Source organism: Sorex fumeus, unplaced genomic scaffold, assembly GCF_029834395.1.
Source record: "Sorex fumeus unplaced genomic scaffold, SorFum_2.1 ptg000036l, whole genome shotgun sequence".
Lineage (NCBI taxonomy): Eukaryota > Metazoa > Chordata > Mammalia > Eulipotyphla > Soricidae > Sorex > Sorex fumeus.
In genome coordinates this window covers 8,194,431-8,209,741 of record NW_026606093.1, presented here as the reverse complement: position 1 = coordinate 8,209,741, position 15,311 = coordinate 8,194,431, and the positions used below count along the sequence as shown (strand labels likewise).

At 39.9% G+C, this 15,311-nt stretch overlaps 1 protein-coding gene across 2 annotated transcripts in view; it reads right to left on the bottom strand.

Annotated features, from left to right (window-relative positions):
• The window catches only part of PPHLN1 (periphilin 1), a 141,235-nt gene that overhangs the window by 125,242 nt on the left and 682 nt on the right, over positions 1-15,311 (bottom strand). The window contains exon 1 of one of the 2 annotated variants that reach the window (XM_056117891.1): positions 13,021-13,090. The exons of the other annotated variant lie outside the window; for it this stretch is intronic. The gene's annotated coding sequence lies outside the window, so the exon portion shown is untranslated. Of the gene's footprint in view, positions 1-13,020; positions 13,091-15,311 lie in introns of those variants that run through there. 2 annotated transcript variants of the gene reach the window in all.

The following is a 15,311-nucleotide window of genomic DNA, read 5'->3' as shown; positions in this document are numbered from 1 at the left end:
CAACGTCGGAGAGAAAGGGAGGCCTGGGAGAATTGGTTTGAGTCTTGAAAATCCTCCTAATTCTGGGTAACAATACTGGACCCTGCCCACTGAGGAAATTACTCCTCTGTATGAAGAGCCCACTGAGGAAGATTCCTCAATATGAAGTAGAGAAAGGGAGGAATGTTAGGTCCCTAGGGACCCTGAGGGAGATTCCAGAGTTAAAACTCTATAAATTAGTAACTCTCCCTTTCCTGCCCTCCTTATCTGTTACCTCCCTTAAGAACTCTTCCCTTATCCACCTCCGGAATGCAGGGCTGAGAATCAGAGGAAGCAAGGTGATAACCAAATGTCCAAGTTACCTGATGCCCACTAGTCACAATGCCTATGTACGTAAATGCTGATCTTTGAATCTATAGGCTAAGAAGTGATGTACTTCTACATGGATTGGTTAAGAAAGCATATGTTGTTACAAATCTATTGGCTATGAAATGCGCGGGCTTTGCTGTAACGGCCAGTGAAGGCCTATATAAGATCCCCTTTGAAGAAGTTCGGGGTCTTGCCTCACCTAACTGACCTGCGTGTCTGTGTAGGCGGCTTGACCCTGGCTAGCCAGTCTTACAATAAACCTTGCTTGCTGTTTGCAGTCTCTGGAGTCTCTTTGTCGTTAAAGGGAGATCACGATCTGCGCCCTAACATGTTCATAGATTGGAAGAATCACCATTGTTCAAATTATCATCCAAACTTCTATTCATTTCTATTCATTAAAAGTATCAGAAATACTTGCTACAGTGATTAGGCAAGAAAAAAGATATTAAGGCATCAGATAGGAAAGGAAGAAGACATTTAAAAAAAATTCCATTCACAACTGTGTCTACAATCTAGGAATCCAGATGATATTCAAAATGAGCAATGGAAAATAAATTATCTAGCATCTGTCCCTGGTAGATAGGCTTGAACAGTGGTAGGAAAATTCAGGAAAAACATAATGCCCACAAGTAGAGAGAGAATATTGGGAAAACTGCCATAGAGGCAGGGTGAGGACTGGGATGGGGAGGAGGGGAGAAACTGGGGACACTGGCGGTGGAAAATGTGTACTGGTGGAAGATGGGTGTTTGATCATAGTATGGCTGAATCTCAAACATGAAAGCTTTGTAACTGTATCTCGCGGTGATTCAATAAATAATTTAAAAAAGGAGAAAATATGAAATGGAACAAGAGAAACCATTTCAACAAGTGGTAGTGGGAAAACTGGTAGGCCACAAACAAAAAAAAAAACCCTCAAATCTCTTACACCTTACACAAAGTTCAAATCAAAATGGATGAAAGACCTTGATATCAGAATCTTTAGGGATGATATGCCACTGACAAAGCCTGGCAAGCTCCCCATGGCGTATTCGATATGCCAAAAACACTAAGAATAACGGGTCTCATTCCCCTGACCCTGAAAGAACCTCCAATATGGCACCGTTGGGAAGGACGAGTAAGGAGAGGCTGCTAAAATCTCAGGGCTGGGATGAATGGAGACGTTACTGGTGCCCGCTCAAGCAAATGGATGAACAATGGGATGACAGTGATTCAGAGATGCCACTGACCAAGAAAGAAGAAGCAAAGATAAATAAATGGGACTACATTAATTTAAAAAATTCTGTACCTCAAATTGTAGGATAACACTGTTTTGTCCTTCCTGCATTGCCTCAGGTAGTTTAGGTTTATTGGGTTGCTCCCATCACAGTACTCCCATTCCTGTGTTTATTTGTAACTTCTTTCTTTGTGCTATTGACTTGTAAATACTGTTTTTTTCTTCTCCCTAAATCCTTTGCATAATTTATTCAGAGCAATGTCCTTTTTGTATGGACACAAGAAGCAGTAACTAGATTTGGACCTTGCTAGGGTTAGGAATGATTTATCTGGCCTGTGTACTATAGTCTGAGTCTGTGGCTAGAAGATCCAGGAGAGCTGCCCTACAAGCCTCAATGTTATCTTGTATCTGTGTCCATACAAAAATAACAAGTATTGAGATGTTGATAGAGTTAGTGGACTGAGGAAAGGAGAAAAACACCTTAGGAGGTATTTTACCCTTGGGCAGTCAGGAAGGGCTTTGGAATGCCTTTTAGGTGGTGTTCCCTTTGAACCGTGTGGGCCCTCAGGAAGGGCTTTCTTATGTTGATTTGGCTACTTGACTGGGCGCAGTGTCAGCCCAGAGTGCTGGGGAGTTGGAGAGACAAGAGAGCTGGAGAGTGAGAGAGAGAGCAGGGCAGCAAGATTGACAGCAGAGACTAGCAAGAGGGACTGAGAAAGAATGTAGGACAAGAATACAGGAGCAGGCACGTGGGGAGAAAGAGAGCCCGGGCTGCAAGATGGAGGGTGGAGATGATGCAGGCAGGTAGATAGGGAAAGGCTCTCTGCAAAGAAACAAAGTCTCATGGAAGAAGAATTCTAGGATCAACCCACCCTGTGGACACAGAGAATAAAGACTTGATAAGACCATCAGCAGACCCTCAGGATATAGGCCTCCCCATGAAATTCCTCTTTTTGGACCTCCCTGGTAACCCCCTTAGCAATGGACTTTTACCTGGAAAGAAGCCCCACATGGGGGCAGGCTGGAAAAACCCTATAAAGGCCACCTGGAAGAAAGGAAGGGCGCGCATATGCTGCCTGAGCCCATGTGCTGCTTGCGCCCACGTGGCCGAGCACATGTGGTGCCCGAGCACATGTGTCGCCCACATCTCCCCTCTTGAGATGTGTACTTTCATGCTTTCATATCTCTCTCTCTCTCTCTCTCTCTCTGCCCCTCCCTCTCCAAAAATCCTCCAAATAAAATCTATTTGTTTCACTGCTTGTCTACTCCTGAAATTCCTTTCTGTGAGGTGAGACAAGAACCCAGTAACCCTGGGTCCCGGGTGGCAGAGGCGGGTGGGGAGAAAGTGACCGTCTTTTTCCTCCCTGCTTCACATAAGTCACCCGTGGGGCCCACCGACATCAGAGAGATGAGCAGGAGAGAAAGGAGGAGCATGAGGAGCAGTGTGAGACTAGGATGGGAGGCTCAGACTGGGGCAGGCACGTGGGGAGAATGGAATAAACACCATCTGATCAATCACCGGGCTAGGCCCTCATTTCATCCACTGTTTGCCCCATGGCCAGGCTGCCCTGGCTCAGGGAGCGCCCCGGGCGGTCGCCCACCCCAAACATGGGCGGCTAGGGGAAGAGCCGTCACAACCCCCCACACCCCATAAAGAATTTTTTTTTTTGCTTTTTGGGTCACACAGGGCGATACTCAGGGGTTACTCCTGGCTTTGCACTCAGGAATCACTCCTGGCGGTGCTTGAGGGACCATATGGGATGCTGGGAATCGAACCTGGGTTGGCCGCTTGCAAGGAACACGCCCTACCCGCTGTGCTATTGCTCCAGCCCCCCTTAAAGAATTTTTACATCAAATGAAACAATAATCAAAAAACAAAGACAATCCAGACTGGGAGAAATTATTTGGCCCTCACTCATCAAAGGGGTAATATGCAAGATATATAAAAAACTAGTAGAACTTTAGAAAGTAAAAAAATTCAACTCTATCAAAGAATGGAAAGAAGAAATGAACAGAAACTTCCTCAAAGAAGAAACAAAAATGGTCAAAAAGCGTATGAAAATGTGCTCTGTATCACTAACCACCAGTAAAATGCAAATCTAAACTACGATGATATATGCCCCACACCAGAGACACTCATCACAAAGAACAACAAACACAGATGCAGAATAAAATCCTCATTCACTGCTGGTGTGAATGTCCTGTAGTCCAGCTTTTTTTTGGATGAAAACATCCCTCAAAAACCTAAGAATTGAGTTTCCATACAACCCGGCAATTCAACTCCTGTGAATATACCCCAAGTGGCTAAAAACAAAACACAGTAAATAAATAAATAATACCCAAATGCAACAGAAATGAAAAGCAGGAAAACTAGTAGGAAGCTTGCCACCTGGGGGGATATAGGTCAAGAAGGGACCACTAAGCCAAAGACAGAGGGAAGTGGTCACTCTGAACTAGAACTGGGTACTGAAAGGAGCTAAGTGATATGCATGATACCCCATTAGTAATAGTACTGTAACCTCAATGCCTAAAAGGAAAAAGACAAAAGTGCCTATCAGAGGCAAAGACTGTGGGACAGGAGGGAAACAAAGGATGTTGGTGGAGGGAAATGAACACCAGTAAAGGGACTGGTGTTAGAATACTTTTGGTTTTCTTTTTCTTTTTATGGTTTTTGTGTTACCCAGAGGTGCTCAGGTCTTACTCCTGGGTCTGTGCTCAGGGATCATTCCTTGTGGAGCTCAAAGGACCATATGGTGAGCTAAGGATTGAATCCAGGCCAGACATGTGCAAGGCAAATACCCTCCCCATTGTAGTATTAATGCCCCAACCCCTGGTGCTGGAACAATTTAAGCCTGAACCACAAACATGAATAGCTCTATAATTCACAGTGATTCATTAAAAAAAGAAAAGAAAAGAAAAGAAAAGAAAAACTCCTTAGAAAGGGTCAGATGTAGAATGACTGAATTCATTTATGATATATGGGGGAAAAAATGAGACTAATATCCAAGGACAAGGAAACAAGGGCCAGGAGAACTGGTCAATGGTTGGATATTACCACAAGAGTATGAGGGGTGGAGAGTAGGTTTAAGAGAGAGAAGGGACCAGCATGACAATAATAGTTGGAAATGATCACGCTGGATAAGAACTGAGTATTGAAAGTAGATAAAGGAATATACATGATAATCTTTCAGTATCTCCATTGCAAACCATAATGCCTTAAAGGATATAGGGGTGAGGGTGGGGAGGGGGAGAGGGAAAGAAAAGTGTCTGCCACAGAGACAGGATGGGAGGGGAGGGAAATTAGGAACACTGGTGCTGAGAAATGTACACTGGTTGAGGGTAAGAGTGGAAACACTGTATGACTGAAACCCAATCATGAACAGCTTTGTAATGGGCTATCTCACGGTGATTCAATAAAAAAGATTTTAATTTTTAATAACCGTTTTACCAAAATCACTATACAAACTCAAGATAAAATGCCATTAAAATGCCTGACAGTTTTTAAAAACATGGAACGAACTCTACTAAAATTTGCATAAAACCATAAGATTTTGAGTGGCCCAAGAAATCCGAAGAAATAAAAAGAAGCCATTACATTTCCCAACTATGAACTAAATAAAAAATCAAAACTGCATGGTACTGGAATAAAGAGACCTGCAGACCGAAACTAAGAGTCCTGTGTTAAGTCCCCAGATTTGTGGGTAGCAAATTTATGACAAAGAAGCTATTTATATTAAGCAGAACAAAGAAGTATCTCTTCAATTAATGGTTTTGGGGAAAAAACTGGATGCCCACATGTTAAAAAAAGTAAAATTAGAACGATATCTTACACCACTGACAAAAGTAAACTCAAAGTAGATTAAAGAGTTTGAGATTAGATTAGAATCCATAAAATACATTGAAGAAAGATTGGGAGAACTCTCAAGGAAACACATCAGAAGAGGTGACAACAGTAGCTAAGACAACAAAAACAAAATATTGTGCAGCTGCAAGAAATGATGAAATCATGTGATTTGAAGATATGTTGAAGTAAGATAGAAGAAAAACAAACAGGATGCTCTCACTTATCTGTCGTATATGGTCTAGTAGATGACGAAATGTACTGTAGAAAGCTGGGATGGCTCTTTCACCCCTGATCTCAGTGTTTAGAGAAAAGGACAAGAAAGGAAAGAAATCAAAGGGGGAAAAGAATAATGGGAAGTAATGAATGAACAGTCATCAAGGGTTCAGTTATCCTGGTGATTTGATTGAGCAGTATAGGTATATATCCAAACTACGGACTCAACAACACTGAAAACATGAGCTGTTAACCCCTGTAACTTTGCAATGTGCCTGTCAAAGCTGACATGTGGGGGATGGCGCAGGGGTTGTGAGTGGGAACAAAATATGGGAACATTGGTGAGGGAAGTTGACACCGTTGGTAGTACTGGTGTTGAAATATTATAAACTTATAACTCAAATATCAGTAACTTTTTAAATGAAGTTTTTTTTATTTGAAATAAATAAAATTTAAATGCTATGAAGATAAACATTTTAATCAATTTCAAGGGCAGCTTCATGTATACTTCCTATCACCTATACTCATAAGTTGTTTTTAAATATCAAATTTCAAATAAACTATTTTTGAAATAGTTAATAAAATGTTGGGGTTTTGCTGGTTTGTTTTGGGGCCACACCTGGCCGTTCTCAGACCTTACTTTTGGCTCTGTGTTCAAGGATCCCTCTTGGCAGGCTCAGTGAACCATGTGGAATACCAGGAATATATAACCCAAGTCGGTCACCAGCAAGGCAAGCAATCTACCCCTAAAAATATATGATCACTCCAGCCCCCTAAAAATACTGATACTCAATGATCTCCATCAGATGTGCAACAGAAAGAAACATGGTATGGGAATTACAAATGAACAAAGACAACTCAGAACTGGCTTACAGAATTAAATAAACAAGGCAGAGAGACAGAGGGTGGCTAGGCCAGAACCTGAGAACAGTAGTAGAAGAAAGCAGGCACTCTGGTGGAGGGCATGGTACTGGAATCTTGAATACATGAAAACCTATTATTAACAGTATTGTAAAACACATTTTAAAAAAACATTTAAGTTGATGGTTTAACTAGGCTGTTGGGTAAGAAAGCTGTTGTTTTGTTTGCAGACCTATTTCCAAACAGCTTATATTTGCTTTCTAATGTTTATATTTATGGCAATACTCTTAGAACTGAATTCTAAGCAGCAGCACTGCTTATGTCCATTCTGATAGACTATTACATAATTTGTCACCCCTATTTCCAGGTTGAAAAACACCTTCGTTTACTGCAATCCTTTAATAAATGTATCTAGTGTTGGGCAAAAGAAATAGTACAGCAGGCAAGGCACTTGCCTTATATACAACATATCCAGATTCAATCCTCAGCATCACATGTGATCCTCTCAACCCCACAAAGAGTAAGCCCTGAGCACAGAGCCAGGATTGAGCACTGAGCATAACTGAGTGTGGCCCCCTAACTAAAAGTACTAAAGTTTCACTGAAAGGAAAAAGAAAAATAAATAAATAGACATATATGAGAGGCTTGCATGAAGCCAAGTCATATTTGATCCCAACATGGTCCCCAGAGTACCACCAGGAGTGATCCCTGAACACAGAACAAGGATCAAGTTCTGAAGACTACTAGTTCTGAACCAAAATGCAAAAAGCAAAAGAATAAAGCATATGTATATATAGGACATTAGGATATAGCTCAGAAGTTGAGTCAGGCTTCACATGTATAACATCAGGTTTTAATCCTGGATTTTGCTTCCAGCTTAGTCTGACAGCCTCCACACCCTACCTCCATCATTCCAAAGGACCCAGTTCCATAGCTCCTAAAGCTCCTCCAAATTTCACACTACTTCATAGCACAGTAAGAGCACAGCAAACCCAATGGGAAAGAGACATACAAGCCCACCAAGCTCCATAACCAAAAACAGTAACAGAAGGTTCAACCAGCAGCAATAACTTAAGTAAATCCTCAATACCTTCAGTGACACTAATGTGGTGATGTTCAATGAACTCAAAGAAATAATGACACAACCAGCAAAGCAAAAGAAAGTATCAGTGCTTGAAATTCGAAAGCTACAAGCAGAAATGATAAGTATGGCGATTATACACATACACACACACTCAATAGACACTCTGAGCAGCTGAGTGAAAGATCAAGAAACTCCAATATGAGATGGAGGAAAACTCTTAAAAACAAAAGAAGGTGGAAAATAGTCCAAAAAGAAATGAATAACATATCAGATAACTATGAAATAAGTTCAAAAAAAACAATGTAAGAATAACTGGAGTCCCTGGAGAATAGGAAAGCAAATTAAAAGAAAAAAAAAGTTTTAAAGTCATGGATAAGAATTTCCCAGAGTTGAGGAAAAATAAGCATGGAGATCCAAGAAGTCCATGATCCAGAGACACACAAACAAACCTCAGACCCGAGAGCAACTTGCTGCAGCGATCTCTCCAGACCCTAATTATTAAAATTTTAGAATTCCTAAACAATATATTCTATCCATAATAAGCAATACAAAACACATTGTCTAGTATTGCCTTTTTGGCAGGTATGAGTGGTGGTGGGACTGGTCTCGAAATATCGAAGGTAACGAAAGTAGAGAAATAATATTGTACAAAGTGTCTGCCACACAGGCAGGGGTAGGTGTGGATGGGGGGGGGGGTGAGTTACTGGGGATTTTGGTGGTGGAAAACGTGCACTGGTGAAGGGATGGGTGTTCGATGATTGTATGACTGAAGCTCAAACATGAAAGCTTTGTTACTATACCTCACGGTGAATCAATATAAAGGGGAGAAAAAAAAATACTGAAACTATTATATAAAGACCAGTACCTGTGGCTATATTTCACTATGCTATTATTCAAATTTTATCTAATGATTTAATATTAACTTTAATAAATGATTATCATTAAAAAAAATCAGAACTTGCAGGCCAGAGCAGTAGTACAGGACATAGGGTGCAAATAAGCAACCCAGATGGTCTCTCCAACCTACCAGGAGTGAACCCTAAGCCCTGAGAATAACCAGGAGTGGCCCAAACCCCATCCACCCAAAAAAAAAACTTAAAAGAATGTGTCTGTCTAAACTTATCAATAGAAAACGTTAATCTTCACTATAAATAAAACTCAGCATAAAAAAATATGGTCAACACACCCTTAAGAATAAAAGATACACATTGACCACTAGAGGCCACCCAAGTTTCATTACAACAAAATGTTGAGGCTCAGAGCAGCCTCTTGTCCCATCCATGTTCAATTCCCAGCAGCTAATAAGTTCCCTCAGCCTTGACAAAAGTGCAGAGCCAGGAGTGAGCCCTGAGCACTGTTCATGAGGCCCCCTCTACCCCTCCACCACTCCCCCAAATGATATAATTCTACTCCAGGTCAAAGAGAAGCAGCAGGAGTTAATTTCACCTGCATGCAGCCAACTCCAGCTCAACTCCCAGCACCACAGGGTTCCCCTCAGCCCAAGTTTACCTCAATAATTTAAAAATAATTTTTAATTAATTTTTTATTTTTGGTATTGGGCCACAGCCAGCAGTGCTCAGAGGTTACTCCTGACTCTGCACTCAGGAATCTCTCCTGGAGGGACTCAAAGGACTAAATGGAATGCCAAAGATCAAACCCAGGTAGGCTGCATGAAAGGCAAACATCTTATCCACTTATGTACTCTTTTGACCCTCAATTTAAGAAAATATTTAAAGATGGGTCCGGAGAGATATTACAAGAGAAAAGGTGCTTACCTTGCAGATGGCCAACTAGGGTTCAACTCCCAGCATGCCATATGGTCTCCAAGTTCTGCCATGAGTGATTCCTGAGTGCAGAGCCAGGAATAACCCTGAGCATCACCAGGTATGGACCCCCCACCAGAAGAAAATTTAAAGAGATAGTTCATCCTAATTTTGCTGATTGCAAGAATCACATCCTTACCTCTGTAAGGACTGTTTCATATATTTAAGATTGTTGGTTTTTAACTAAAATATTAGGAATACTGGCTTTAGAATATCTTACTTTTTTTAAAAAAATCTGTTATTCATAGTCTGGCAATTCCTATATTTGTAAAAATAAGGTCCCATACTCAAAAAAGTAATCCTAAAATCAAGGTAACAATCAACTCATCAGAAATATTAAAACTTAATTCATAAATATAGATGTAGTATTTTTTTTAAGTTTTCCAAAACACATAATCTACCATGAGCAAGTTTAGGTGATATGATTAACAAAACACATAATTTATGCTGAAAGTTGAAAATCTATGAAATATGCTTACTTTTTATTAAGGGCAAAGGAGGCTTATGTAAATTTTATCAAGTATATAGCTCTACAAACCACTTTATATGAAATTCAAAGGCTCTAGTGGGTCTGTTAGATGAGGGTCACCTCATTGGTAAAAGATTTTGTGAAGTATCTTAGCAGCAAATTCCAGAAATAAGACTATTAACAGGTCACCCTAATCTGCATGGCTGTTGGGAAACCACAAAATATTTCTACTTTAACTGACCCATAATTTGTAGATGCTAAAAATGTCAGTGAAATATGAAGCTTTGATGAAAATTAAGCAACTGAAAATAAAGCAGAATAAAAACAAACTAAAATTATCTGGAATATATATTACCATGGGCTGGAACGATAGCACAGTGGTAGGGCGTTTGCCTTGCACGCAGCCAACATGGCCGAGCCGAGTTTGATTCCTCCTCCCCTCTCGGAGAGCCCGGCAAGCTACCGAGAGTATCTTGCCCGCACGGCAGAGCCTGGCAAGCTCCCCGTGACGTATTCGATATGCCAAACACAGTAACAAGAAGTCTCTCGATGGAGACGTTACTGGGCCCGCTCGAGCAAATCGATGATCAACGGGAGGGCCTTTACCTTTACCTTTATATATTACCATAACATAAGGAGATCAATAAAATTCATTTGTAAAGAGCAAAACATACACAAATGAATCAAACAACTAAAATCCTAAAATGCCTCAACAAGTGGAATTAAGAGGTTGGGGAGAGCCTAAGGGCAAGAGTACATGCTTTGTATGCCAGAACTTCAGGTTCAACCCCCTACATCTCATGGTTCTCCAACTCCCCCACCCCCACCACAGCAGCATGTCACAACCTCCAAAAAAGGAACAAATGCAAGAACTTCAAAAAAAATAAATAAATGTAAGTTTATCTGATAGGAAGTTGTTATTTAATGTATAGGGAGTTTTAGTTTAGGAAGATAAAAATACTCTGTAGGTAAATGGTGGTAATGGCTGCTCATTAACATAAAAACAATTATTTACCTTAAATGTTATGTTTGAGTACCTTGGCATCAATAAAAAAATTTTAGAGGTCAGAGAAATAGTAGAAAGGTTAAGGTGCTTGCTTTGCACATGATTGACCCTAGCTACACGCCCTAGCACTGCCACTAGATATGGGTCACCCCAAGAGAAATTCGAGTATCACTGGGTGTGGTCTTAAAAAAAAAATTTAATGTGAATTTATCTGGCTCACATCCACGAAATTGTATTGGATATTAACAATCACTTTTGTAGATTTAAAAACCTGCATATGTGGCTGGAGCGATAGCACACTGGGTAGGGCATTTGCCTTGCTCACAGAGGACCCAGGTTCAATTCCCAGCATCCCATATGGTCCCCTGAGCACCGCCAGGAGTAACTCCTTAGTGCAGAGCCAGGAGTAACACCTGTGCACCACCAGGTGTGACCCAAAAAGCAAAATAAATAAATAATAAAAAACTGCATAGAACTTAATTAGTACTAGAAATAAATAGCATCCATAAAACTGCTAAAGTTACCATTTCAATTACCAGTTAATCCAATAACAACTTATATATCAGACTCCATAGTTTTTGATAATAACCAAATTGAGCAAAATTCACCATATAGTATACAAAAGTATAGAAACCAGTTTCAGTTAAAAATATTAGTAATTAAAGAAAATGCATCCATACTTCAAAAAGCTTTTCTTTAAGATGCTGGGGTCAGAGAAATGGTACAGGGTACAGATGTAAGGCACTTGCCTTCACATAGCCAAGACAAGTTCACTCCCCAGCAACCCATATGGACTCAAAATCCACCGGAGTGATCTCTGAGGACAGAGCCAGGAGTAAGCCCTGAGCACCATCGGGTGTGGCCCAACGCCCCAAAGAAATTTTAATAAAAAACAAGATGTTACTTTTAAATTGTAATTACCGTATATAGTAATTTATAAAATAAAATTAATATTACAAATAACAATTGTTAAAAATGCATGCCTATATAGTATTTACAGACTAAACTATAAAGAAATCTCCTGTAGGCAATTATTCCATTTTTAAAATTATCTCTTACCAGTGAATATATCAAAATATTATATCTGTAATGCCTTACAGATATTACTGTTACATCTTTACAGAATAGGCAGGTATTTCATTGTTAAATGTACTCTTACTGTTCTCACAAAACAGAATAATTTATTATCTAAATTATGACAAAATTCCAGAAAAAATATATTAAAAGGTAAAACATAAGACAATGACTAAACTAGTTAAGTGTATCAAAATAATAAACATCCAAGAGTATTGTATCCACGATAATCTAAATAATATTGGTGAGGCAAAAATTAGTAAACTTTCTCTATCCTTAAGTTTTCCATCTATTATAAAAAGTAGAAATGTAAACAGAAAATTCCAAATGCAACCTTGTATATAAGGAAAAATAAAAGACATAGTTTGATGATTACATATTAAAGATACTGGACTGATTTTTTTTTTAAATAAAGGGCCTTAATTGGATCTTAAATTAAGGCAACGAAAAAGTAAGCTATTAGAGAAGAAAGATATAATGATGACAGTACTGGAGAGTAATCAAATAAGATTCTTTGGTAAAATCTCCTTAATGTCAAGTAGCATCTTGTAATTTTTAAGCAATTTTATTCGTTTGGACTTTGGGTTTGGTGGCACATCCCAGTAGTGTGGGCTTACTCCTGGTTCGCATGCAGAAATCACTCTTGATAGGCATAGGATCATCTGGGGTGCCAGGGATGGAACCCAGGTCAGTTGCATGCAAAACAAATACCCTATCTGTTGTACTATCTCTCCAAGCCCTCTAAGGATTTTTAAATAGCTGAGTACAATAGCCTTTCAGTAGCTAGATAACCAATTGTGAAGAGAAAGGTCATATTTGACCTCATACTGTATTTGATCAATAGCCTTTGCACTAGTAATGCCCCACCTAGAATACGTTTGTCCAGATTATCCTCATGATTAATTTCTTCACCTTTCCATGTCATTTCCTATTTACCTTCTACATCCCCCAATCTTGTTATCCTAATCAAACAGCTTTGCTAAAGCCCATGTTAAAATACAAAACTTCTCTCATCCTTAAGAAATCTGTTTCATGATCGATAGATGGCTCAAAGGGCTGGAGTATATGCTTTGCATCAAGAGTACCTGAATTTAATCCCCATCACAAAATCCCCGGATAACCACTGAGAGTGGCCCCATCCCAGGACCACATCAGGAGGAGCCCTGAGCACTGCTGAATATGGCCCTAAAACAAAACAAAAACAAACAAACAAAAAAGAGACCTGTTATAAACACAGGAGAACAAAAATGCTTTTCTCCTGAAGAAAAAAAATGTTATAGTATTAAGGAATCTCTATGCTTTTTACTGGTTAGTACCAAACAGCTAGAGCAATGTATATCATGGATATGCTAGATATCAATGAAGTAAATGTATTCGTGCCGGTAACACTATCCCTCTTGACAAATAACTATTATGAACTTCCATCCTGAATCCTTTCAAGAGGATACCTCTGAGAAATCTCCAATTTAACATGGTAAAACAGTTCACACTTGTCCAAAATCTGCTTCATAATCTTTTCTATTTTAATCAATGGCACCACAAAGTATCCACAGGTCCGTATCAGTAACCCAAGTCATACAATACCTAAAACTTTTCATGTCTAACTATTCACTAAATCCATCTCCATCACCTCAACATATATGGCAGAAATACGTAGACTTTCCTTCCTGCTACCACGTCTTTCCAAAAATACCATTAATCTAGCCACCGAATTACCCCAAACAGGCCTCCTTGTTTCCAGCACCAATAATCTACCACCTGAAAATTCATGTAATTTGGATAAGAAACCTGATTTGAAAAAAAATCATGGGGGGGGGGGGAGGAATCCTTAAGAACTGAACTATTAACCCTAAACTTGAAAAACAGTTTTTTTAAGCTTGTTCCTGCCTTTCTAGCTTCATTTCTACGATTCCCCAAAGTCTCAAGAAAGATAATTGCAAGAATGGCGTGACAACCAAGAAAATTTAAATTTTGAGAGGTTGTTAACAGTAGTGAAGAGAATCCAAAAAAGGAAAGGTATTAGAGAATATAGAATAGAATGAGCATGAGAAAAATGAGACTACATTGTGTTTTCGAGTCTAACTGCAAAAGAGTAGGAAATAAACCTGCAATGATACTCAATAAGCTTTCATTTCATCCTCTGAGATAGATTCAAATTAAACATGAAAGTTCTAAAAAACTCGAAACTTAGTGAAATGGAGCCTGGAATCAATACCCTTTTCATCATATAAAACTGCTTCATAAAAGAAAAGGGCAAAGACAAAGAGAACATAAAATGATACAATAATAAACTCGTCGAGAGGAAGTCATTATAAGCTTTTATGTCTAGGAAAGTTTTTCCCTAAGTAGGTAACTCTACCTTCTTCTCTGGTCTAGAAGTGAGATGAGGGAGAAAATGTCTTTCAAAGATTAACTTGCAAGTATACAGAACAGATTAAAGGAGACCAGTGACAGAGATACGCCTGAAACAACTGACTGCCAGCAGCCAGAGAAATAGCCTTGCTTGTGGTCAGACGAATAAGATCCTTGGCGCCTTGTCTGGTTCCCCAAGACCTGTCAGAAGTGATGCCTGAGGCACAGCTCTTTCTTTTCCAGAGAGCTGTCCGTCAAGATGCAGTTCAAACTCCAGCCTTCTCCACAAAACCCACTTCTGAAGTCCACAACATTTAAAACAGATTCTAAACTGATGGACTAAAAGACCTCGTATGATTTGTGTTCGTGCTCAAAGGTTTTGGTTTTGTTTCTTAAACAAAATGTCACGCTATTAAAACACTATTTCCAACTTTTCTTGATAAAACTGGTGTTCTACCGCCACTTGGGATCATTATTTCCACCAAATTACAATCAGCTGGAGCTGAGCAGCTGACCCTTCTGGACGGTTCTTAATATGTTAAAGTCGGGAGATGACCCGTCGACTACCTCACTTCTGAGACTGAACTACAATAACTCAATAAGCTTTCATTTAATAATCATTCAGCGACACATGATGGACACTTCGCACCGGGGGTGACAAAAACGTGCAAGACAAATTTAATCGTCTCCCCCATCGTCCAGCTTAGCAAGCAAGAAAGAGACAAGCAATCACGGCACGTGTGGAAGATTCTGATGCGAAGGAAGTGGAGGGCAATTAGCACATGGCAAGAGCCCCTAAGTCTACGGAAGTGAGAAAAGATCCCTGAGAGAAAGCGACAACGAAACTGGTTTTAGCAGGGAGCAGAGAAGTCAAAGAAGTCCTATGATGGACCGGCAGACGGGACCTTTGAAAAGACCGTGAGGGGAGGGGGAAAGGGCGACAGACAGTGAAGTCAGGTGAGACGTCCTGGTGCCATCGCCCACTTCGGATGCAGGTGGCAGAAACAGGGGCTGAGTGAGAGAC